Source organism: Petromyzon marinus, chromosome 54 (assembly GCF_048934315.1).
Source record: "Petromyzon marinus isolate PM22_M1 ecotype Great Lakes invasive population chromosome 54, UKy_Petmar_22M1.pri1.0, whole genome shotgun sequence".
NCBI lineage: Eukaryota > Metazoa > Chordata > Hyperoartia > Petromyzontiformes > Petromyzontidae > Petromyzon > Petromyzon marinus.
The window spans coordinates 762,051-785,952 of record NC_133720.1 but is presented as its reverse complement, the minus strand read 5'-3'; the positions used below and the strand labels follow the sequence as shown (position 1 = coordinate 785,952).

At 55.3% G+C, this 23,902-nt stretch overlaps 1 long non-coding RNA gene across 1 annotated transcript; it reads right to left on the bottom strand.

The window, feature by feature from the left end:
• Positions 1–6,725: 6,725 nt before the first annotated feature.
• Positions 6,726–11,795, bottom strand: LOC142905426 (uncharacterized). Its single transcript, XR_012929591.1, has 2 exons — positions 10,535–11,795; positions 6,726–8,810 (listed from the first exon to the last, which is right to left on the bottom strand). It is a non-coding gene; the product is annotated as an uncharacterized LOC142905426 (long non-coding RNA).
• Positions 11,796–23,902: the final 12,107 nt, after the last annotated feature.

Sequence of the window (23,902 nt, the reverse complement as noted above, 5' to 3'; positions counted from 1 at the left end):
AAACTCAAATCAATTTGCATATAAGGTCTGTCGAGTAGCGGAGGGTACAGTTGAAAACTAATTATGAATCATACCATTGGTCGTGAAAGCCTACGTGTAAAAAAATAAGCTTATGTGCGTGTGTGTCCGTATATATCTACCTGAGGCTCACATACCTAGACATGAAAACGCCTCTACAAGGTTTTAAAGAGGGCCAAGCCAGCAATGTTTTGCCAAACCGGTTAAGCGGCGATGAGGACGGCGACTCGGCGTTACGGTCACCGAACCCCACGCTGCAGAAACAGCAGCGGCAGCGATTAGCCAGCACCTACCAGCACCTACCAGCACCTACAACAAAGCCCTCTCCAGCACCTACCAGCACCTACCAGCACCTACAACAAAGCCCTCTCCAGCAAAAAACATCTCCCAGCACCTACAACAAAGCCCCTCTCCAGCACCTACCAGCACCTACAACAAAGCCCCTCTCCAGCACCTACCAGCACCTACATAAAAGCATTCTCCAGCACCTACCAGCACCTACAACAAAGCCCTCTCCAGCACCTACAACAAAGCCCTCTCCAGCAAAAAACATCTCCCAGCACCTACAACAAAGCCCTCTCCAGCGAAAACAACTCCCAGCACCTACTCCCCTTTCCCTACTCCCCCTCCCCCATTCCCCCCACCCCCACTTTCAGTAAACTCTCGTGAATATTCACAACGCGAGTTGCTTCATCATTAAAGTGGCAAGAACGGCCACGTCGAGTCCCGTTGTTGCCTCCTCTCTCCCGGGGCTTGAAAGTGTTGACGAGGACCCAAGTCTGAGCCGCAGCGATTGTCTCCGTCACCTCTGCGGCGACTCCGCGGCGTCACTTTGCGCCACACCACCACGCCAGTGGCCGCTCCCTGCGTCCAATGTGGCCGTTCGAATTATGGTAATGACGGTAATTGAGAAAATTGCCTTGCCTGGTCATGGCGCATTCCTCCCCCCCCACCATCGGTGTACCAACCATCAGGTACGTGCAGCATGTGTGCGCTGTAATGGCTTTACTTTAACATGAGGAGAACAGGGTCATCTCAGCCACGGCCTGCCTGGATCGGCGACACCGCAATGTACACGCCCGGCACACCACATCGTAGTGAGCCTTTACAGTTGCAGGTTGTGGCTCCTCTCATACTGAGGAGTGGTGGTGTCAGTGGTTGCCACACTCCGCTATGAACCGGTCGTGCTCTCTAAGCCTTTACAGTTGCAGGTTGTGGCTCCTCTCATACTGAGGAGCGGTGGTGTCAGTGGTTGCCACACTCCGCTATGAACCCGGCCACACGAGTTGGATTCTCGCTCACGACCAATAATAGTGGCAAATATTTGAACCGATTCTAAGCCTCCTCTAAGTCGACACAGCCTTAACAATCAGCCACTGGAGAGACAAAGACGGCCAGGCGTGGTGCTGGCCTTCATAGGTGCTCGCTAACAGCGTGAGCCCTAAACGTGTTACCACGGTCGTGCTCTCTAAGCCGACAGCGATGCAGCCAGCGACCCAGGATATGATTCGTGAGAAATTAATCCCCGCACTTATTTATCGATGGACAAGATTGGTGATTATGAAAAACCGTGGCGTACAGGAAAGACGTCGCACAACCCACACCGTGCCAGCTCCACGTGCTGAGCTTTCCCGAACATCCCAAATCTGGTTGCGCAGTGGGTGCCTCGACCCTAACCCCAGCCCAAACCCTTACCCCATCCCTAACCCTAACCCCAGCCCAAACCCTTACCCCATCCCTAACCCTTACCCTAGCCCTAACACTAACCCAAGCCCTTACCCAAGCCCTAACACTAACCCAAGCCCTTACCCAAGCCCTAACACTAACCCAAGGCCTTACCCCATCCCTAACCCAAGCCCTTACCCAAGCCCTTACCCAAGCCCTAACACTAACCCAAGGCCTTACCCCATCCCTAACCCCATCCCTAACCCTAACCCAAGCCCTAACCCCAACCCTAACCCTTACCCCAGCCCAAACCAAACAATCAGTCCCAGATTTGTAGCCTGCGCCAGATTCGGCAAACATCTGAGACGGAAGCGCGGAAGGCGCGGGGAGAATTAATCTCGACTCGAGGCGCAGAAGCGAACGGTAAATGTTTGTAGTCCGGTCTTGCGAGCAGCGATTGTCACGGCTGAGCGGGCTGCTGTTGGCAGAGGCTGTTCCAGAGCACGGGGCTGGGGGTGCACAACTGCGCTCTGCGGGCCTAAGCCGAAGGGATTTTAACCCAAACTCAGCGGGACAGCTGGAAAAATCTCTGAGCAATTGCTGATTCTTACTCTTTGGCGAGTAACATCTGCGCATTGCCCTGAATTAATTATTAACCCTCTGAGATGGAAAAAAAAGCGCGTGAAAATTATCTAAGAACTTTACAAAAATGTCTATGGGCTTAAGATAAAAATGAGTTGCAGGAAGTAACGTACGGCGAGTTTGCGAAATAAAACAATTTGCAGGAGAGTGCGTGTGTGTACCTGGGGCCATGGCTGCGGATGGACGTGGATGAAACTGATCACGGAGACCAGCAAGGTACCGAGAGGACCATCAGGGCACATCACTCACTGACGGGCGGCACGGACACGTGGGCGACGGAGACGGAGCGACGCGCGCCGTGCCAGGGATCCGCGAGGCCGCGGCGCGACTGGGAGACCCGGCGCCTCGTGGCTTGGTGTCACTCCCCATACCTCCGATGAGCACGGTTGGCTACGTACGGTGCGAAAGAAGTTCAACATCACATACAGTCATGACTGCCCATTGACCCAGAGCGGCGTACGAATAGAAGGCATCAGGGCGAGAAGACGCCCGAGAGGAGATCAGCTCATCCAGCAGTGGATAGAATTTTGCAGATGGATGATGAATTGCACAAAATCGTATCAGGGCCATCTCCACTGCAAGGCAGCTATGCGGTGTTGAGTATCCATGCTGATGAGTTGGTAATAAAATGGTCTTTGTAGAGATGTTATCTATTACCTTGTAGAGATGTTATCTGATATCTTGTAGAGATGTTATCTATTATTTGTTTCTGTTTTGAGGGACAGCATTGCATTTGTTTGCGCTCTAAAGTTCTTCATTATTGCTGAGTCTGCGGAGCACGTGGTGAGCCGAGCCGTGCCGAACCGAGCCGTGCCGTACCGAGCCGTACCGAGCCGTGCCGTGCCGAGCCGTGCTTCTCGGTGGAGTGCGGCGCTGTGAAGAGCGCGGCTCACCCACGTGGGCAGCGCAGCGGCACCACTGCCATTCCCTCCGCCTCGTGACACGACGGTAGACATAGCAACAACAATAACAACAACACATTGCTGGAGAATACAGCAATTACAGTCCATGAGGCCGGCCAGATATTTCACAAAACTCAACAAATCCGTCAAGAACACTCTGGGCTAATAAAATGATATATACAATAGGCGACGTTTCGGGCAATGGTCCTTCGTTCTTCATAGCGCATGCGCAGAGGCCAGGAGAGAGAGTGGACGAGAATAGTTGAAATATTGTTTCGTGTTGGGATGTTTTCCTGTCGCTTAAGTGGTAAGGTTAGCGAGCGCGCTACTCTTACAAGGCAGTGTTGGACGTTGACGATGAACGTGGTTGGTGGTGGTGGTGATTTCACCACCAGTGAAAATTGAACGTTGGTCAAACGGTTCCAACCACGTGACAACGTTGACCACCACGGTTACCCTGGGAGGTGACGCGGCCTGCCCAGAGGCTGCCCGCTCGCCACCAGTGTCGCAGAGGTTCGCGGTTCAACTCCGGCCGGCCGCCCTGATTACTATTGCTGCGGGTACGAACCATAGCACACCACGCGCCGTCTGCTACACACAGTGGGTGCACGTTAAAGAGCCCGTGGCATCATGCGTGCCGGATACGAGAGTCCAACTTTACCAGAGTTGAGAGATGACTCCGTTACACAGCAGCATCGCCCCCTAATGTGGAACTACAGCGGCCCGTGTCTCCAAAGCAATTGCACTCAATAATGACTGCTGTTGATGTTTACATGTATAGGTAAAGTAAAGCTAACCGCGGTATTGGGAGAGATGGCGTAGTGGTTCACAAACCTGGCAACACGGTTCGATTCCCGGCTACAGTTTAGCAATAATGGACGCGTGAACAGGTGACACGGGTTCACCGTCCCCCTCCACCAACCCCCACTGAACTACTGTACGGTCAAACAATTGCCAATGGCCACATAGCCCACGGTGGCTATGAGATGTTAACTCCCTCGCCCGGTCTACAGGCCAGTGTGGGTTCGATCCCAAACCCAGACGCCTGCTGCTGTGTATTTGGAGTTTGCGTGTCTCTCTCCGTGGTCGCGTGGATTTTTCTCCGGGTTCTCCGGTTTTTGCCTCCACATTTACAATCACCGTGCGTTTAGAGTATTTGGCTGCGATATATTTCCGCGTGATAATCCACTTCGTGGAGCTCTCATTTGTGATAGCCAGGTCGCTTCTGAAAGGGCGTTACACAGCTCAGTGGGCCTCACCTGGTAATATAAGAAATAGTTTAATTTAATCTAGCAGCGAATTGGCCGAAAGGGCTGAAAAATAAGAAAAACAAGTCCAAATAAAAAGTGGACAATCACACGAGAAGTCGCAGCTGTTATTTTCACAGATTAATTCAGATTACGCATGAAATACGCAACTCGGGGATTAGGTGACGTGGATGTTAATGCCTCCAGTAAACAAGAGACGCAGATCATGGAGCAGGCGCAGCATCCTCCACATGGGGGTCGTGGTGGTGGTGAGCCCGAAACAGCGATTCCTGAAAGCTCCCGGTGTGAGCAGCCTCACAAAGGCAGATGGACTCTGCAGCAGTATCAGCAGCAGCACCTCCGATTAGCACGGTTGGCACGGTTGGCCAAGTTGGCACGGTTGCCAAAGTTGGCACGGTTGGCAAAGGTGGCACGATTGGCAAGGCGGTGGTGGCGAGGAGTGGTGGCATCAACTGCCATTGGACCTTTAAATTGTTTCATGTCCATGCACAGGCCGTGTTGTCACTCCACTGCTGGATGAGGCCCCACGCCGTACGGGCTGGTAGGAGATCATCTGACCAGACTTCATCCACGCCGCACCGCCAAAGTGCGGGTTTGGCGTAGGCGCGGGAGGCGTATAGATGTGGCAGCGTAGAAGTGCAGTACAACAGGGGATCGATTTTTCCTGCACTGCCTCCTCTGCTGCCCAGTAGGTTACCGAACAAACATGCAACGTTGCTTCAACGTTGTGCAAACGTTGCCTATAGCCCGGACTTGCCGTCACTCGCTACGTGACTTGTATGAGCGTGGGCATGACCGCGGTAATCGGATTGCTCTTACGAAATAGAACACGTCCTTGATAACAATCAGGTGCACGTGGCGCCCTGCACGTCGACGCAGCCTTTACGAGCACCTGGTTGGTGGCTGTGTAGGGTAAACATCACTCCTGTCCAGGGACTGGGGAGACAAAGGCGGCCGTGGCCGAGTGTGGTGCTGACCACACCCAACCCCGTGGAAGTGCTCCGAGCCCAGCCAGCCTTCACAATCGGTGCTCGCTACGCCACTTGCCCAGCAGCCCGTGCAGGCTACTACGCGGAGGGCGGTGGTTGGACCTTTGTCTTTGCAAGCCACGTGAGTTGGCGATTGGGAAATGGTAGCTGCTGCCTACGTGCGGGGGGGGGGGGCACGTGTGCCGCCTTGCAGGTGCAGGCGGCATCCCCACCCCGCATGCGGCGAGCGATCCGCCCGGGCCACGCTCTCGGCTCTCTTCGAACGCCACATCGCTGGGGACTCACAAAGTCACCCGTCCCCCTAACGCCGGAGTCATCGAGTGGCGTTCCCCCGCCAAGCGGAGTACACAGTGGAGACGCAGGGAGCGAGACGGAGCGAACGAGACGGAGCGACGCTGGTGTGGTGGTTAGCGCACTGGGTGGGATTGTGTTGTTTCATTGCTCGACCGTGAAGAGATGGAGACGGGGGGTGTGGGGGAGACATTCATCCAGCAGTGGATTGATGACGGCTGCTGGCTGCTCATGATGATGAGTGATAACTCTGGAGCTTTGCTTGCGAGGTGAGCACGTGGCGTAAGATCATTGACCCACGGCGAGCCGTGTGGTGACGCGTCCGTTACGCGACGACGACGATGATGTCGTCTGCGACTCGCAAAGCAAATCACGTGATGCTCAGTTCAAAACAAACGAACACGTGGCAGCAGGGTTCACATCGCACACGAACAATAACCCATCGAAAAGCATCCGCGGCTATCCTTTCATTCATTACTGCACACACCCAACCAAAGACAAAGATCCCCCGTGCAGCTTTAACAGACTTTCGGAGAAAGTGCTGTTAGCGAGCGCCTACACAGGTCGGCACGGCACACGTGGTGATGGGCGGCCAGCACCACGCCCGACCGCCTTTGTCTCCCCAGTGGCGATGTTTACACACCGCACCAGGTACTAATTTGAGGCTGAGTCGACTTGAGGGAGGCCCAGAACGGATTCAGATAATCGTCACCGGTATTGGTGGCCATGAACGGGTATCGAACTCGGGACACCGGGTTCGCAGCGCAGCGCCCTAACCACCACCCCACCACCACCCCACCACCACCCCACCACCACCCCACCACCACCCCACCACCACCCCACCACCACCCCACCACCACCCCACCACCACCCCACCACCACCCCACCACCTTCCCAATCGCCGTAACAAACTCAGTGAAGCATCCCCAATGCGGCAGCTGAAACAATGGTGCAATGTGTTCTGTTTAATACATCCTCCCTTCAGTCAAGTCGCTCGGCAGGGTGGCCACGGTGTGGCGAGGTAAAGTGTATTCCTCCCACGACTCCCCAAAACTCCCCAGCCGGCGTGGAAGAGTAAACTCTCGAGCAAGGCACTCCCTAGAGCTCCCCTGTAGCGGAGGCCCCTTCCGTCAACAGTAGCATGAGCAAGGCACTTGCAGGGGCTGCGCCTGTAGCTCCTCTTAAACATTGGCCGGGCTCCGGCCACGCGTAGCACGCGCTGGGGCCCACGTGGGGGCCGCGAAGGCCCTCGCGGCCACGGAGGCTGTGGCCATGCGGAGTTCCCTGGGTCATCGATTGCCATGCGAGGAGGGGAAATGTTTTGTTGCGAATTAGAACGCCACGACGATCACCAAGAGGGTATTTTACGGTTCATTGTCAAAGCAGGGCGCGGTACATCCTTGTGTGTGTGTGTGTTCCTCCTGGCCCAGCGTGTGTGTGTGTAGATGTGGAGCTGAGTGGACTTGCCGATGGCTGGTACCAGCGGTGCCAAGATCGGCCTCTGTGGAGGCGGCTCGTGCCGGGCCGCTACTGAGCAGCTGGAGGGCCAGCAACAGCCGAGGTCAGATCAGTAATGCTAACATCGACGACGAACGTAACGCCGGGTGGATTACAGCTGAGCAGGTTGGCACAGCGGGGAGCACCGTCGATGCATCTGCCAATCACCTCAGCTAGTCTCCCATGGCAACTGGGTCTGTCCCGTGACCTCCTCTTGCCACTTCACGTGAGGGCCTCAAGGTGCACCTAGCCTGGCACAAGCGCCCTGGTGAAGTCACCGCCACTGAGTGGCGAGCAGCGGCGGCCGCCGTCGTTGTTGTTGTTGAGACGCGAGAGGTCGCAGCGCCTTCGAGACTCCACCCGCAATGTTTCACGTCCACGACTTGGCACAGACCCCCCACTGTATGTGGGTGATTGTTGTTTCTGCTGCTGATTTTCATTTCCACCGTCCCCAGATGACAGCGCGAGGCACGTGATGATGCAACTTGAAGTCGGAGCTGCTTTATTTTTTGTTTGCATTGTCCTTTCTTCCCTCGCCCGCAGTGGAAAGTCAAGGCGAGCCAGGTGGTGGGTGCCAATCTCCCTCTGGTGGCTCTCAGCCATCGTCGTTTCTCTTCGCACCAGGACTGCTACGACTCCGATTGTCGATGTGCGTGCTCACCCCGGAGAGCCTCACCGAGCCTCAAGACACTTTTGCAAGAGGTTTTATCGGCAGGCTTTCGCAATAGAGGAGCGATGTTGCTGTTGCTGCTGCTCTTTGTAATCCCCCAAAGTTTAAAAATCGCGGTGCTATTTTCACAACATCGGCATAGTTTGTTCAATCTCGGTTTATGTTGTACATTTGTTCTTTTGGCAATGGGCAGGAACTAGAGAAGCCGGGGGAAACCCTCCATGCAGAAGAGGGGGAGAACGCACAACCTCCACACGGACACAGCTACCGAGTCAGAACGCGAGCGTGGCACCACCCTGGCGGCCTTCGGGACTGCCGCATGGAGGCCCCGGCGAGAGGCCACCTTCATCCCTCGCTTCGTCTCCACGGTGAACGTCCCCGCAGGGGCGCGCCGCTCTCGGCCACGGGACGCCCCCTTCCACGCTCGCTCGCCACGCGCCCCGCCTACTTGTGTCACGGCCCTTGTGCCGATGCGATGTCTTTGACTTGCATAGGTCCACTCTCATCCACGTGTTCCTCTTTCTGCAATGCCGAGCGTGCCGTACGTAGCTCCAAGCCTCTTTGGACACCTTTGAGTGTTTGAGCTGTGAGCCAGTCAGGGTAAACTCCACATTTGCGCGACGAGTGTAAGTGAGCACTCATGTTCACTGCTCATAAACAAGTTCCTTTTGTACTCTTAGTCAAATAAAAGTTCATTTCGGCTGCTTGGCTTCACGTCGCCAGGTGAGAGAGAGCGCCCACCGCGGAGACGGAGCAGCAGTCAGCCGCCGTGGATTGCGAGACCACAAGCTGTGGTGGGGAGGGGTACATCCACCAGTGGATTGATCATGGCTGATCATGGCTGATGCTGATGAAACAGGTGAGAAGCCTGCAGGACAAGAAGGGTCTTAGTCAAATATAAGCTGCGTCATTGAGTGACAAACACGAGAGACCTAACAAAGATAAAGATCCCCCGTATAGCGTTCAACAGACTTTTGGGGAAAGTGCTGTTATCGAGCACGTGTGAAGGCCGGAACGGCACACGAGGGTGCAGGTGGCCAGCACCATTCCCGGCCGCCTTTGTCTCCCCAGTGCTGATGTTTACACACCGCACCAAGTACAGTAGTAATTTAAGGCTGCGTCAACCCCGGGGAAGCCCAAAACCGGTTTAAATCATCTGCCACTGTTGTTGGTGGTGAGCCGGCATCCACTTCGGTCGCCGGGTTTACAACACAATCCACTAACCGCTGCGCCACCGCTCCCCACCCGAGACCCACACACATGGAGCTAAAAGATGGTGCAAGAGACTCTCAGCTGCTCCTCGGCAATGAGGCACAGATTTTGAGAGCGATCGCAAATAAACAAACGAGTCACGCAAAACAAGTCCCGGCAAAAAACACTTCCGACGCGCGGGGATCCCGCACGGTGACCTTCTGTTGGGAGATCAGCTACGAGAGGTGACTGCCATCAAACTGTCCGAGCAAAGTCGCCAGTTGCATCCCGAGAGACCCATCAGCCGGAGGAGATTTGACTGCAGCGGCAGAGTGGGCTGCAGCTACGCCCCAGCAATGGAATCTACGTTAGACTTGGTTGCATGCGACTAAATTGCTTGTGTGTGAACGTCTTATGCAACCGGTTGAGAGCAGCTGGTTGTACAGGCGACAGGTTTCATCACTACGTGCACATTTGGTTATAATCATGATCTCGGTGCGGGGTGGAGGGAGCGGACCAGAAAGTGCTATGAAAAAGGGCCATTCCCTGAAACGTCGCCTATTATATTTTTTCTCTCATTTTAAGGCCACAGTGTTAGTTTAACACGGAGGTTTTCGCGACCAAAATTATCCCTAATAGAGGGTTTTTTTGGGGGGGTTAGATTGCATATATATAAATATGTCGTTAAACCCGCCACCACCCGACACAGCTAATGAGTCAAGTTTGTATACGTAAACAGAACATGCCAATTAGTTACTCGTACAGCACACCGGTGTGTTGGAGAGTAAACCCATAACATTTACAATTCGAGTACGGCGTTTCGTCAGTAAATTACAACCAGCCTCATCAGGCGGCAGCCAGATTAGTTTACGTGTTGAGTTTTGGTGTTGAGAGGGGGCCGGGTTCTGCTGAAGGGGGCGTGACCAGACACGCCCTTTAGCCGCGGCCACGCCCCTCCTTGCTGCGCAACTGCTCGCTGAGATGTGGACACAACTGTTGCGAGCGAAGATGAATCTGCGTGGCGATTGAGAGAGAGTGAGAGCGATTTCATGGCGCGGACGGTCAGCCGGGCGTGGAACCGGCGTCAGAGAAGTCGAAGGTCGATGGCAAAATCGCCTCGCAGTCCGTAGACTTGTGGAAGTCTTTCATCCAGAAGTGGGTTGTGCATGCAGACACGCAGGAATGATAAATCAGCTTCAAGAAACACGCTGTAAGTATAAAACGTAAATACTGTATTCAAAGTGCATCTCTGGGAAAGCAATGGGTCTGATCTCCACTGGTGATTGTCCTGAACCAGCGGTGGAAATTCCACGTTCTCATGGCAGGAGCCAACAAACCGGTACTCGTAAGCCACAGACTCTGACCGAAATTGGCCAAACGCCGCAACGCCGAAAGATTTACCTGCAAATGATGCAACTGGGATCGCACATAAAGAGCAGCAGCAGCAACATCGCCTCCCGACTGCCACAACTTGGCAGGATCCTCCTGAGAACGAGTCTTGAGACCCGGGTAAAATTTAGGATACAAAACCAACAACAGCAACAATCGACCTTCGGCCAGGGACATGAGCTGGCCAGCACTGCCGTGCGGAGTCGCACACTCTCCGAGCCGAAGGGACGTGGAGACGTCTCTGGAGCCACACGCGGAGCGCCGCGCGTGGAGCTGACGAAATAATTAATTAATTGGTGCATTAATTGAAGCGCGGAGTCGCAAACGGCGAAGGTTTAACACGGAAGGGGGCCATCGCCGTCTCGTTGCGGGCAGCGACGCTGGCCACTCGCCTCCAGGGCTGCTCTAAAGTTAATTCGCGTTCGTCGGCGCAATGTCGCATATCCGATCATTGTCGATTGTCATCCCCCGCTATGGACGACTCTGCGAGGGCGACTCGGTGAGAGGTCGGTGGATTGATTTGGGATTGCAAGAGCAGCATCAGCAATCACAGCCCCGTGACTGTGACATCTCTGGGCGGGACTCTCCTGTAAGCAGAGTCACGAGATTTGGCGAGGCAGCCTCTCCTGTGTAAACACGAGTGATGCATACATCGAATTAAATAATGAAAGGTGGACTCAGTGGGTGAATTATTAAGTTCAATGTGCGGTCATCTGTGGCGACAAAGATACAAAGTCATGGTCACAAGTGGATAGTCACGTCTTTCAATTACGCGTGGTCTGTTATTATTATTTAGTGTTGTGTCGCTTGTTTGGCCAGGGAAGACTGCTTTACGGGTGGGTCCTGCCAGGGTCCTCGCAGTCGGGGGGCGAAGTTGCCGTTATTCTAAATGAGTAATTGGCGGGGTAACTGTTTTCAGCATTGGAATGTGTTGGTCAATACCGGTGCCATTGCTAAGGGAGAAAAAGCCCCGAGCAGAACAGGGGGAAGAATACAAACGCCACGCAGAAAAGGCGTCCCAGTTGGGAATCGATCCCAGGTGCTTCTTGCTGAGGCACAATCGTTACCACCACGCTGCCACCCAAACACGTCGTCGTCATCGATATAAAACAATTACATGGATCATGCAAATCCAACTTGGGTTATTGGGTTCAAAGCCCGGTGGTGGTGGTGGCTCCGCTAAACGTGGCTCGCAGGAGAAGTGTGGACTCATCGCCCTCTGCGCGGGCACAGAGTGTTGCGCCCTCACGCAAGGTGTGGGGTTTCTTCGGGCGCTCCGATTTCCTCCCACGTGGTAAAATAACACCACAGCTCGGCATGCATTGACTGAAAACATCCGACAAATAAAACCCCCGATGTGGCAGCAGCAGGACCCTCCTGAAAGAGAGTTCCACCACTCCGGTGGGACTCTCCTGGAGTCGTGAGCCGATCTCACTCTGATGGTGACCCTCAGGGACGGCCTCCCCGTCCATAGACCCGAGCTAGGGCGGTCGCCTCGGGCGCCAAGCTCAGTGGGGGGCCAAATCGAGGGGGGGGGAAGGAAGACAAATAAAAAATGACAAATTAAATAAGGAAGATGGCATCACTGAAATTCCCGCGCGTGCACAAAGCAAGATTAATGATCATTCATTTCTCAACATTTCTGAGAATGTATTCGTTGGGCAGACGGACGGATGGACAAACCAAAAACTTATGCCCCTGTTTAAAAATGAACGTTTAAGAAACAGACGGAAAATCGGGGCTAAATGTTCCCCCAGTTTACCAAAAATCTCAGCCGAGGACTGCCCTTGGGGTTCGGGCGTCCGGGCTGCCTGGGTCGACGCACGCCAGCAGCCTCCTGAGTTGTTGTTTTTGTTGTTTTCCCCTCACGGCAATCGTTTAATTTGCGACGCAATCCTCAACCTCACTCGAGGCATTCACGGTGGTGGATCTTTGCAGAACATAAAAATGTTAGCCGCCTAAAAAGTCAAAGGCGGCCGTCGCTGACGATGGAGGCCATCTTGGGATAAAGAGAGCGGCCATCTTTGATGTCGAGGCGTCTTCACGTCTGTCTCTTTGTCGAACGTCTTCCTCTTCTTCTTCCAGAGTGACCCCTTGGAGAAAACAAGTGTCGATGCTTGTGCGTCACGCCTACTCGTGCCACCTCCTCCACTCGATCGGCGCTTTCAAAAGACCTCCCTCGGCGTGCCTCTCTCCCGGCCACGATTTCGCTCCTTACAGAGCACGCGGCCATCGCCACCGCCACCATCGCCAACGCCACCATCGCCACCATCACCACCGCCATCACCATCGCCACCACCACCGCCACCACCACCATCGCCGCCACGACCATCGCCACCACCATCGCCACCGCCATCACCATCGCCACCACCATCGCCACCGCCACCACCATCGCCACCACCATCGCCATCACCATCGCCACCACCACCATCACCACCGCCACCATCACCACCACCATCGCCACCATCACCACCATCGCCACCACCACCACCATCGCCACTACCATCGCCACCACCACGCCCCGCGTCCGCGCTGGCTGCCTGCGGCCGCGGTGTTGAGTATGGGAGCGTCTCGCGTGACGCAGTTCGGTGGCTAAGCCCCAAATTTGATGTCCATCGCTGTGCCAGCGGCAGCGGCTGTCTGTCTCATTGCGAGCCCTCAAATGGCCGCTGCTTCTCTGCTGCTCTCAGCGTCTGGAGTTTTGGACCCTTCCCTCCCTGCTCCTTCTCGGACGGGGTTTGAAAACAAAAAGCAGCATGCTGATGACACCGCTCTGTGACCGGGACGCTCTGAGCCGTGAACGTTGCGTTCGGGGTGCTGGCTGAGTGGAGCAGTTCGCTTGCAGTGATATTTTTCGATATTGAAAGTCCATCCGAGATAAACACATGTTAACGGGATCTTAGTTCGTGCGCCGTCATTGGTGACTGGGCTGAGACCATCACAACTCGCCGCACTCGAGCGCCCGGTGCACTCGAGCGCCCGGTTTAAAATCGCGAGCACCTGGGACCCGGATTCAAACTGAGGCGGTGAGTGTCGCCGGCTCTCTGCACCACCGGCCCTCCTCCCAGTCAAATGTTTAACTCCACTGCGGCCTCCGATGGCGAAGCATTTGCGATGTGACGTGACTCATTGCAAACAAAACCACTTCACTGATAATGTAACACAGAGCGCTGTGCATGCAGACTTCACACGGGAACCAGATTTAGACGCAAGCTCGGATGTCGTAGCAATACATTGCCAGAATGTTCCAGCCAATTGCTCCCTGTGGAGTGTGGGGGCGGGTGAACAGGGCATTGCGCTTGAGGTTGGAGGTGGCTGGAGTTGCCTTGGCATCCACAGCTCCTGCCCGGAGCTCGCTTGACATCATCTGCACGTGTGGTGTCTCGTGGTGAGCGGTGGCGCAGCGGTTAGCGCGCTGCGCTAAGAACCCGGCCGCCCAAGTTCGATTCCCGCTCACGACCGTCAATGTCAGTGGCGAGTTTAAGAGTCTGGCTCTCTTGCGTGCGAGCAGTTGCAGGGCTGCGCCTTTACTAGTACAGTGAGGGCCACCCCATTGCTGATGATCCACAAAGCGGTGCTCATGTTCGATCCCTGGGCCGGTGTCTCAACTCACGCCGCCCCCCCCCGGATGGGAGAAGAGAGAGGGGAGGGGGGAGATAATGGAGATGAAGCAAAGAGACAAAGCCAACAGAAGAGAGAGAAGGGAAACAAGAGCAGCGAGATCACAAAACAAAGAACCTCCTATAGCCTTACCAGACTGTTGGGGCAAGTGCTGTTAGCGAGTAACACTTACGAAGGCCGGCACTCGCACACGAGGGGGTGCGTGGCCAGCACCACGCCCGGCCGCCTTTGTCGCCCCTCATTTGAGGCTGAATCGACCTAGGGGAGGCCCAGGACCGGTTCAGATAACCGTCACTGGTGTTGGCCGTGGTCCGGGTTCGTTGCGCAGTGCGCTAACCGCTGCACCACCGCCCCCACACTTACGCAGCCAGACGAGGCGCGTGGTTTCACGGGGGCCCTGCTTCGAGCAGGGCCGGCTGAACCCTGCCGCGCTCTCAGCCAATTCTGGTCGTTCCCAAAAACAACAACAACAAGAGACGAGGACGGTCTTTAATCTTTCTCCCTTCCAGTTCCTTCTTCTCTCCGAGTGCTGCGAGCTAATTCACTTGCGCGCCCACGGCTGACCGTGGTGATGGGGGGGGGGGAAATAAATAAATAAAGCGAACCCATCGCTGCTGTGTAGTTGTTGTTGTCGTTATTCGGAATAAATTGACGCGAGGTGAATAGAGCAGAATTGGGTTGCACGCGCGTGGTTTTACTCCATCACCCCCCCCACCCCTCTCCAAAGACAAAGATCCCCCGTATAGCCTTAACAGACCGTAGGGGCAAGTTCTGTTAGCGAGTATCACCTATGAAGACGGGCACGGCACACGAGGGGGTGATTTTATCTCCCCCCGTGGCGATGTTTGCACACCCCACCAGGTACTCATTTGAGGCCGAGTCGACCTCGGGGAGGCCCAGAACCAACCTCGCAAACAGCGAAGGGATGAATACTGCGAGGGAATTCATCTCCCACCCGGCCCCCGTCACCCCCGTGAGCCGAATTTAAGTAACCGAATGAATCCCTCCTTGACAAACATGAGCCCCACGCAACGCACAGAGCCGCTTTGTCCAGCCGCGTTTTCTCCTCGCTCCTGTCACCGAACAAAGGCAGAGGAGGTGATACACATTGGTGCATGTGTGTGGGGTGGTGTGTGTGTGGGGTGGTGTGTGTGTGGGGTGGTGTGTGTGTGGGGTGGTGTGTGTGTGGGGTGGTGTGTGTGTGTGTGTGGGGTGGTGAGTGTGTGTGGTGTGTGTGTGGGGTGGTGTGTGTGTGTGTGGGGTGGTGTGTGGGGTGTTGTGTGTGTGGGGTGGTGTGTGTGTGGGGTGGTGTGTGTGTGTGTGTTGGTGTGTGTGTGTGTGGGGTGGTGAGTGTGTGTGTGTGTGGTGTGTGTGTCGGGTGATGTGTGTGTGTGTGGGGTGGTGTGTGGGGTGTTGTGTGTGTGGGGTGGTGCGTGTGTGTGTGGGGTGGTGTGTGTGGGGTGGTCTGTGTGTGTGTGGGGTAGTGTGTGTGTGTGGGGTAGTGTGTGTGTGGGGTGGTGCGTGTGGGGTGGTGTGTGTGTGGGGTAGTGTGTGTGTGGGGGGTAGTGTGTGTGTGTGGGGTGGTGTGTGTGTGGGGTGGTGCGTGTGTGTGTGGGGTGGTGCGTGTGTGTGGGGTAGTGCGTGTGTGTGTGGGGGGGTGGTGCGTGGGAAGTGTTGGTCTGTGCGGTGGTTACCGCGCGACGCTATGATCCCCAGAAACCTTAGTTTGATTCCCAGCCACGCCTAACGTCAGTGGCAAAATTGATCAGAACAGCTGCTCCCGCAGGTCGAAGGGGGGCTGCAGAGAATCCAACAACTTCTGCGGCGGATTCCCTCCTCAGCGTGCTGCCTGGCAAGTGGGCGATGTTGAAGAATCCGTGCCACCACCTTCCCAGTCCTGCCTGGCAAGGGGGCGATGTTGAAGAATCCGTGCCACCACCTTCCCCGTCCTGCCTGGCAATGGGGTGATGTTGAACAATCCTTGCCACCACATTCCCCGTGCTGCCTGGCAAGGGGGCGATGTTGAAGAATCCGTGCCACCACCTTCCCCGTCCTGCCTGGCAATGGGGTGATGTTGAAGAATCCGTGCCACCACCTTCCCCGTGCTGCCTGGCAAGGGGGCGATGTTGAAGAATCCTTGCCACCACCTTCCCTGCCCTACCTGGCAATGGGGCGATGTTGAAGAATCCGTGCCACCACCTTCCCCGTCCTGCCTGGCAATGGGGTGATGTTGAAGAATCCTTGCCACCACATTCCCTGCAGAGCCCCGATGTGGTTTCAGGCCAGGAGGGTCCTGCACTGACACCATTTCTGCTGTCCGTCTGCTACAGCAGAGCTGTAGGCAATTTCAGCAGGACCTACATCTCTGCTTTATTGACCGGGTCAAGGCCTATGACAACATTAAGAATACGCCAGGGCTCTAGGTTATTGTTCATACTTTCTGGGTCCCTGAACCTTTCTCTGCTCGCAATCATTAAGGGCCTTCATGATGGTGGGCAGGCCCGGGTAAACCTGTGTAGCCGGGAGTCGGAGCCATTCCCTGTTCACTTTGGGGTGCGACAGGGATGTCCTCTGCCCCCTACACTATTTAACATCGCTTTTGTCCACAAAGTTCAATAAACTTTCCGTGGCTGGTACAGATACAATGGGAGTGAGTGAGAGGGCGTTACAGGGTGTGAGAGGGTGAGCGAGAGGGTGAGAGTGAGTGAGCGGGTGAGAGTGAGTGGGTGAGAGGTTGTGAGTGGGTGAGAGGGTGAGAGTGACAGGGTGAGGGTGAGTGGGTGAGAGTGAGTGAGAGAGAGTGGGAGAGTGAGTGGGTGAGAGTGAATGAGTGGGTGAGAGTGAGTGGGTGAGAGGTTGTGAGTGGGTGAGAGTGAGTGAGAGAGAGTGGGAGAGTGAGAGGGTGAGAGTGAGTGAGAGGACCCGTCCGGTGGTGAGAGACACGGGGCCTTGCTGCCTGTGGCGGTAGAGAGACAGCGAGAGAGACAGAGAGAGAGACAACGAGAGAGAGACAGAGAGATAGACAACGAGAGACTCCTCTTCTTTGGACTTTGGACTTTTAAACCACTTTTATTGCCGCCAGCAGCAACAGCACTGGAGGCGATTCCGATATGAAACACACAAAGTCACCAGCAACACAAATAAAACAAACGCTATAAATCCACGCGCTGTGGCGCTGAATGCACCGCGCACAACACGAAAGAAAAGTCACGTGGTGGTGGTGGTGGTCATCGTGCACGCCACGGTGACGAGCGAGCGCTTCAGAAGGTGAACACGTGGGGGGTGCCGTCCACGCTGGTACAGAGAGGGGCTGGTCCGGCTCCCCAGCGTTCGAGGAAGACGCGCTGCACATCACCGACACGTGTGTGGCACGCGTGCTACAGCCAGAGCCGCGCCTTAAGCAGACCCCTGAACACTGGAAGCACAGAGCAGCCGTCAGTGTCACCTTCCAGCATCTTTTTCCTCGTTCTGTACACCGCCATCTTCGCCTGAGCACAGGCGAAGTTGGCGAGGTCATGGCGCTTGTTAGCCAGGCAAGGCACCACCCCCATATACGAAGCTGCTGTTGTAGAAGGGCACCCCCAGTTTCCTGAAGATGCCCCCCAAAAGGCGGAACATTGGTTTGAGCCGCTGGCAGCGTAAGTACTGGTGGGGCAGATCCTCCCTGGCGCCGCAGGAAATGCACAAGAAAGAGACAACATGAGAGAGAGACAACGAGAGAGAGACAAAGAGAGAGAGACAACGAGACAGAGAGAGAGACAAAGAGAGAGACAACATGAGACAGCGAGAGAGAGAGCGAGAGAGGGAGAGACAACATGAGAGAGAGACAGAGATAGAGCGAGACAACATGAGAGACAGAGAGAGACAAAGAGAGAGAGAGAGAGACAGCGAGACAGAGAGAGAGACAAAGAGAGAGACAACATGAGACAGCGAGAGAGAGACAGCGAGAGAGGGAGAGACAACATGAGAGAGACAACATGAGAGAGAGACAGCGAGAGAGACAGAGAGAGACAACATGAGAGACAGAGAGAGAGAGACAGAGAGAGAGATAAAGAGAGAGAGAGAGTCGAAGGACGCGGCGAGGTCGCTGGCGGGCGTTGTTTGTCTGCTCCCAGGCCCTCCTCCTCCCGGTATAAATGAATAATTATACAACGGAAGGCAATCAACAAATAATTAGGCAGAGCTGTCGCGGCTTAAATAAAGAAATAAGCCACAAAGAGCCCAACACGTTTCTTGACACCCCTGTGTGTACACACAAAGATTCCCCATGTAGCCTTCCAGTAACAGAAAGTGAGCACCTCGTATGAAGGCCGGCACGGCACACGATGGTGGTGGGGAGTGTCCACAAACGCCACGCCCGGCCACCTTTGTCTCCCCCCAATACTCATTATTACAAACTACACCCTACCAGGGGCCCGGATGATGAATCGTTCCACTGTTCACCAGCAGCAGCGCGACCACAGAAGGGGAACCCGGGACTCGAGCCGGCGGCGAGGCGACATTTGTCGAGTCCCTGGCTGGTGGCGAGTGGCCGACGGCACTCGTCGGCAGGGAGAGCCTCTCGGCTCCCTTCGCAGTTTGCACCTCCACTTGGCTCTACGCAGGGGGCCTCCGCACGCCGTGGCGCCTCGTGGGGGTTCGGCTTGAGCCGGGTGGCGGTGTTGACGGCTACGCTGCTGCACGTGGCCGCTGCCTGTAATCCAGCACCCTGGAGGCAGCAGCAGCAGCAGCGGGGGTTGGTGGATCACACACAGACGTTGCGTGTGATCTACCAACCTCGATCCGTGGGCGGCGAGGAGGTGCCGTAGACCTGTCTCGCCAGGGGAAGGCGGCACAGCACGGATGTGGACTCGTCCTGTTCCATCTGTGCGGGGATAGAGTGTTCTCCCCTTGCACGCGTGGGGTTTCTTCTGGCGCTCCGGTTTTTTTCCCACATGTAAACAACCATTAATTCACAGATAACATCTTCATAAGTAGTGGACCGCTGAGCTTGGAGAGCGGGGGTGGCGCCGTCTCACCGCCTGGCTGCCTTCCCGCTTGTCTGTGGCTCATCGCGACTCTGGGACGCGTGCACACAAAGGTCGCTTTTGCAGCATTGCATGCGGGAGTTCAACTCTCAACCTCTGAGCTGTGACGACACTGACCGCAGGACAGGGCAACCATCACAACGCGGGCGATCGATGAGCCAGCGCTTAGCGAGCTCAACAATAAGTGGGGCACGGTGACTGTGCTGATGGCTGTTCTCTCCAGCAGAGTGCCGGTAACAATCAGCGTCAGCCCTGGTGACTCCGTGGCTTCGGGAAGACGGGATGCTTCATCGTGCAGCGCTGTCACGTGGAGCTCGTTCCTGTGGTGCGAAATAATGACCGGAGGGGGGGTCTTCGTTCGCGACAAGATCGTTCCCCACGAAACGAATTAAATGTTCACGGCGAGACGATTATCGCGAGAGAACAGTCCCCTCAACACAACAAAAACTCACCACCATGGACTGACAAGAACAGACATATCACATCGGTGACGTTTCGGGCAGTGGACCCTTCTTCATGGCACATGAACAGAGAGGCAATAAGGGTTGGAGGCTGAAGTTAGCACCATGGGGCCTGATGGAAATATTTGTTTTATGTTTTATGGTGACCAGTTTTTAAGTAGGCATTTAATGAGTTATACCTCACCATAGCTATCGAGTGAAAGACAACCCCCTTCAATAATCAAAAGTACCACTGCAAAGTAAACTCCCAATACAGTGGAAGGAATTTGACTTCCATGCAGTGGCGTGGCAGAGAAGTCTGGGGACTGAGACGTGGAGTGGAGGAGCTATGAGACATTCCTGGGCCCCATCACCACGTCAATTAAAAAAGAAAATCATTGCCATGCATTTCTGAGGTCAATCATTGATAACTGTATTGAGAATAAATGTATGATTATTTATGTTTTCTAACCAACAAATAATTAATCAGGTTTTTTTTTTAATCGGGTCCTCTGTTTTTTCCCTACATTATTTAGAATGGACATCACGCGTTTACAGCATTTGGCTGCTATAAATGTCCACGTGATCAGTGACTTCATTCAGCTATCATTTGTGAATATCCAGGTCGCTTCTGAAAAGGAGTTATGAAGCTCATTGGGGCCTTACCAGGTCAAATAAAAAATAGATGTGATGTAAACATCCGCGAATTTCTCCCTAGCAACCCAGCCAGGAGTGGATAAGGGAGAGATGGAGTGGATTATGCAGAATGGGATTCTCTGAAGTGGCCACGACTGCCTGGGGTGGCAGTTGTCCCCTCTGCGCTCGCAAATCGATCGATGTGGAGGCCCGCGGAACGATTTTGTGGGATTTTCTGCATCGGCGAGCTCGGGGAGCGCGAGCCACGGGCGCTCCAAACCCACGCGACGTGAACCAAAGTCGGCCCCTACGACCATCGCCCCACACAGAATGTCCCCCTCGCACCGCGGGGTCAGGCCGCTGCCAAAACCTCCGCCACGGACGCTTTGGCGGAGGAGGAACGGCTCGCCCGCTCCCCTCCGTGGTGGAGCCACCGACACTCCGTGGGCATGCGATGGACGGCTGATAATGGATGTATATACACTCGCTTCGGTCTAATAAACAATAGATTAGCATCAGTTAGCACCGCTATCCGGCGTGACCAAAAACAACAACATCCCGACACGTTCGTCACTAACACTGCTCTCAAAATATAAAAGTACTGTATGTGAACGAGAGGTAGAGTGGGAGAGGAGGTGGAGTGGGAGAGGAGGTAGAGTGGGAGAGGAGGTAGAGTGGGAGAGGTAGAGTGGGAGAGGAGGTGGAGTGGGAGAAGAGGTAGAGTGGAGAGGAGGTGGAGTGGGAGAAGAGGTAGAGTGGAGAGGAGGTAGAGTGGAGAGGAGGTAGAGTGGGAGAGGAGGTAGAGTGGGAGAGGTAGAGTGGGAGAGGAAGAGTGGGAGAGGAGGTAGAGTGGGAGAGGAGGTAGAGTGGGAGAGGAGGTAGAGTGGGAGAGGTAGAGTGGAAGAGGAGGTAGAGTGGAGAGGAGGTAGAGTGGAGAGGAGGTAGAGTGGAAGACGAAGAGTGGGAGAGGAGGTAGAGTGGGAGAGGAGGTAGAGTGGGAGACGAAGAGTGGGAGAGGAGGTAGAGTGGAGAGGAGGTAGAGTGGGAGAGGTAGAGTGGGAGAGGAGGTAGAGTGGGAGACGAAGAGAGAGGAGGTAGAGTGGGAGAGGAGGTAGAGTGGGAGAGGTAGAGTGGAAGAGGAAGAGTGGGAGAGGAGGTAGAGTGGGAGAGGAGGTAGTGGGAGAGGTAGAGTGGGAGAGGAAGAGTGGGAGAGGAGGTAGAGTGGGAGAGGAGGTAGAGTGGGAGAGGAGGTAGAGTGGGAGAGGAGGTAGAGCGAGAGAGGAGGTAGAGTGGAGAGGAGGTAGAGTGGGAGAGGTAGAGTGGGAGAGGAGGTAGAGTGGGAGAGGAGGTAGAGTGGGAGAGGAGGTAGAGTGAGAGATGAGGTAGAGTGAGAGATGAGGTAGAGTGAGAGATGAGGTAGAGTGAGAGATGAGGTAGAGTGGGAGAGGAGGTAGAGTGGAGAGGAGGTAGAGTGGGAGAGGAGGTAGAGTGAGAGAGGAAGTAGAGTGGGAGAGGAGGTAGAGTGGGAGAGGAGGTAGAGTGGAGAGGAGGTAGAGTGGAGAGGAGGTAGAGTGGGAGAGGAGGTAGAGTGGGAGAGGTAGAGTGGAAGAGGAGGTAGAGTGGGAGAGGAGGTAGAGTGAGAGATGAGGTAGAGTGAGAGATGAGGTAGAGTGAGAGTTGAGGTAGAGTGGAGAGGAGGTAGAGTGAGAGATGAGGTAGAGTGGGAGAGGAGGTAGAGTGGAGAGGAGGTAGAGTGGGAGAGGAGGTAGAGTGGAGACGAGGTAGAGTGGGAGAGGAGGTAGAGTGGAGAGGTAGAGTGGGAGAGGAGGTAGAGTGAGAGATGAGGTAGAGTGGGAGAGGAGGTAGAGTGAGAGATGAGGTAGAGTGAGAGAGGAGGTAGAGTGAGAGATGAGGTAGAGTGAGAGAGGTAGAGTGGGAGAGGAGGTAGAGTGGAGACGAGGTAGAGTGCTGATCTCGTCAAGGGGCATGAACCATCACGCCAACTCCGGTGGTCATCCTCGCAGCAGCTTTTGCCATTTAACCAAGACGGTCACTGCATCACGCGCTGTCAGATGCGCTTCTGCGGTCGTTTGGAACGCTCTTCCTTTCGATATGAGGAAGCCACTCAAGCTATGCACATTTAAATTATCATCTCGATTGAAATTTAATTTCTTTAGAACTGCTTTTTGTGTTTAGTTTTGTTTAGTTCCCCGTACCTCTGATTAGCACGGCTGGATACGTACGGCGTGGAAGTTCAACACACACACACACACGCGCCACTCTCGTCTGCACCAACTCTCACCTGAAGCCCTCTTGTTGTGGCTGGCAGATCGCGACATCGGCATCTGACTCATGAATGACATTTTTCTGGCCATCAATCGCGGAATGGACACTGCCAGCACGATACTGGGCGAGCGCGCGGACCGCGCCATGGAAAGAACCCAAATGCATCGATTGCCATCGAATATCAATTCTTAAAAATCACACAATCACATCCATCGAAGCGAAAAGTGCGGCGAAAATGTCTTCATCTTTTTGTGCTGCTGCTGTTTTCGCGAGTCAGTCCACTCGGCCGCTGCAACCTTCACGACCCCGACCCACAACGCTGGCTCCGTGCCCCCCCCCCAACTCCACGTGGCCAGGACGCGAAGGGGGGGGGCGCTCGCACCGCGCGCGGCGGCGCAGTGACGCCGCCGCGCGTCCACGCGAGGCTCTGCTGCCGCGCCCACGAATCTGTCAGCTCTCCCGGACGAGAGCCCTCAAACACGCGAGCGTCGTTCGTTGTTCCATCGCTCCGTCTCCCCGGTGACGCCATGATTTAGACCTCCGATCGGGCACGGTCCGCCCTATCACTTGGGTCCTCGAAATGACCGCAGAGGGCCACCTCGCCTCAGCCGTGACCCCCACCCCGCCTCAGCCGTGACCCCCACCCCGCCACTCCCCCGTCCCCCCGCGGTGCCGCTTTGCGGCTCATTCGCGGCGGCTTGCGGCGATTCTTCTGGCCGCATTCCCCGCCTGCCACTGCCCTCACCATTCTGGACTAGCGGCCACGCTCCCTTCCAGAGAAGAGTGCTGCCCGAGCCCGTTTCTACATTCACATTTATACCGCACGTACTTAAGGCACGCCGAGGCGACCCTTATTAAACACATTAAGAACCTTAGCACAGTAACTCACCGGGGACTGTCTACCGGCTTGCGAGTTTAAATATCACGCTCGACTCTCGCTGGCGAGGAGCCATCACAGGGAGAGCCACTGACACCATGCACTTGTGGAGGAGGTCCGCTGGGCAGCGAGTCGCCACCTGTGGAAGGAGCAGGCGGACGGCTTTGCTGCGCGTCCCTTTTGCTCCATCCTCCTCCTCCTCCCGCACACGCGCAGAGCACTGGACAAGCTCGTAGGACGAAATCCCAATGCGAAGACATCCCCCTCCCAGTGAGTGGCGAGACGCAGCGAGACCTCACTGGGGAATTACAACTGCCCAAGTGGTGGTGGAAGTGCAGTGTGCGCGTGTGATGTCGCCTTCTCAATCACGGCACTGCAGGCTCTACCGCAGTGTGAAGAGGACCCTCGAGGGGCCTTGCAGCTGCCTTGGTGCGGATTCGCGGTTGACGAAGATCGGTAGTGGTTGGGTGGCGTTTTGGCGGTCGTTGTGTTG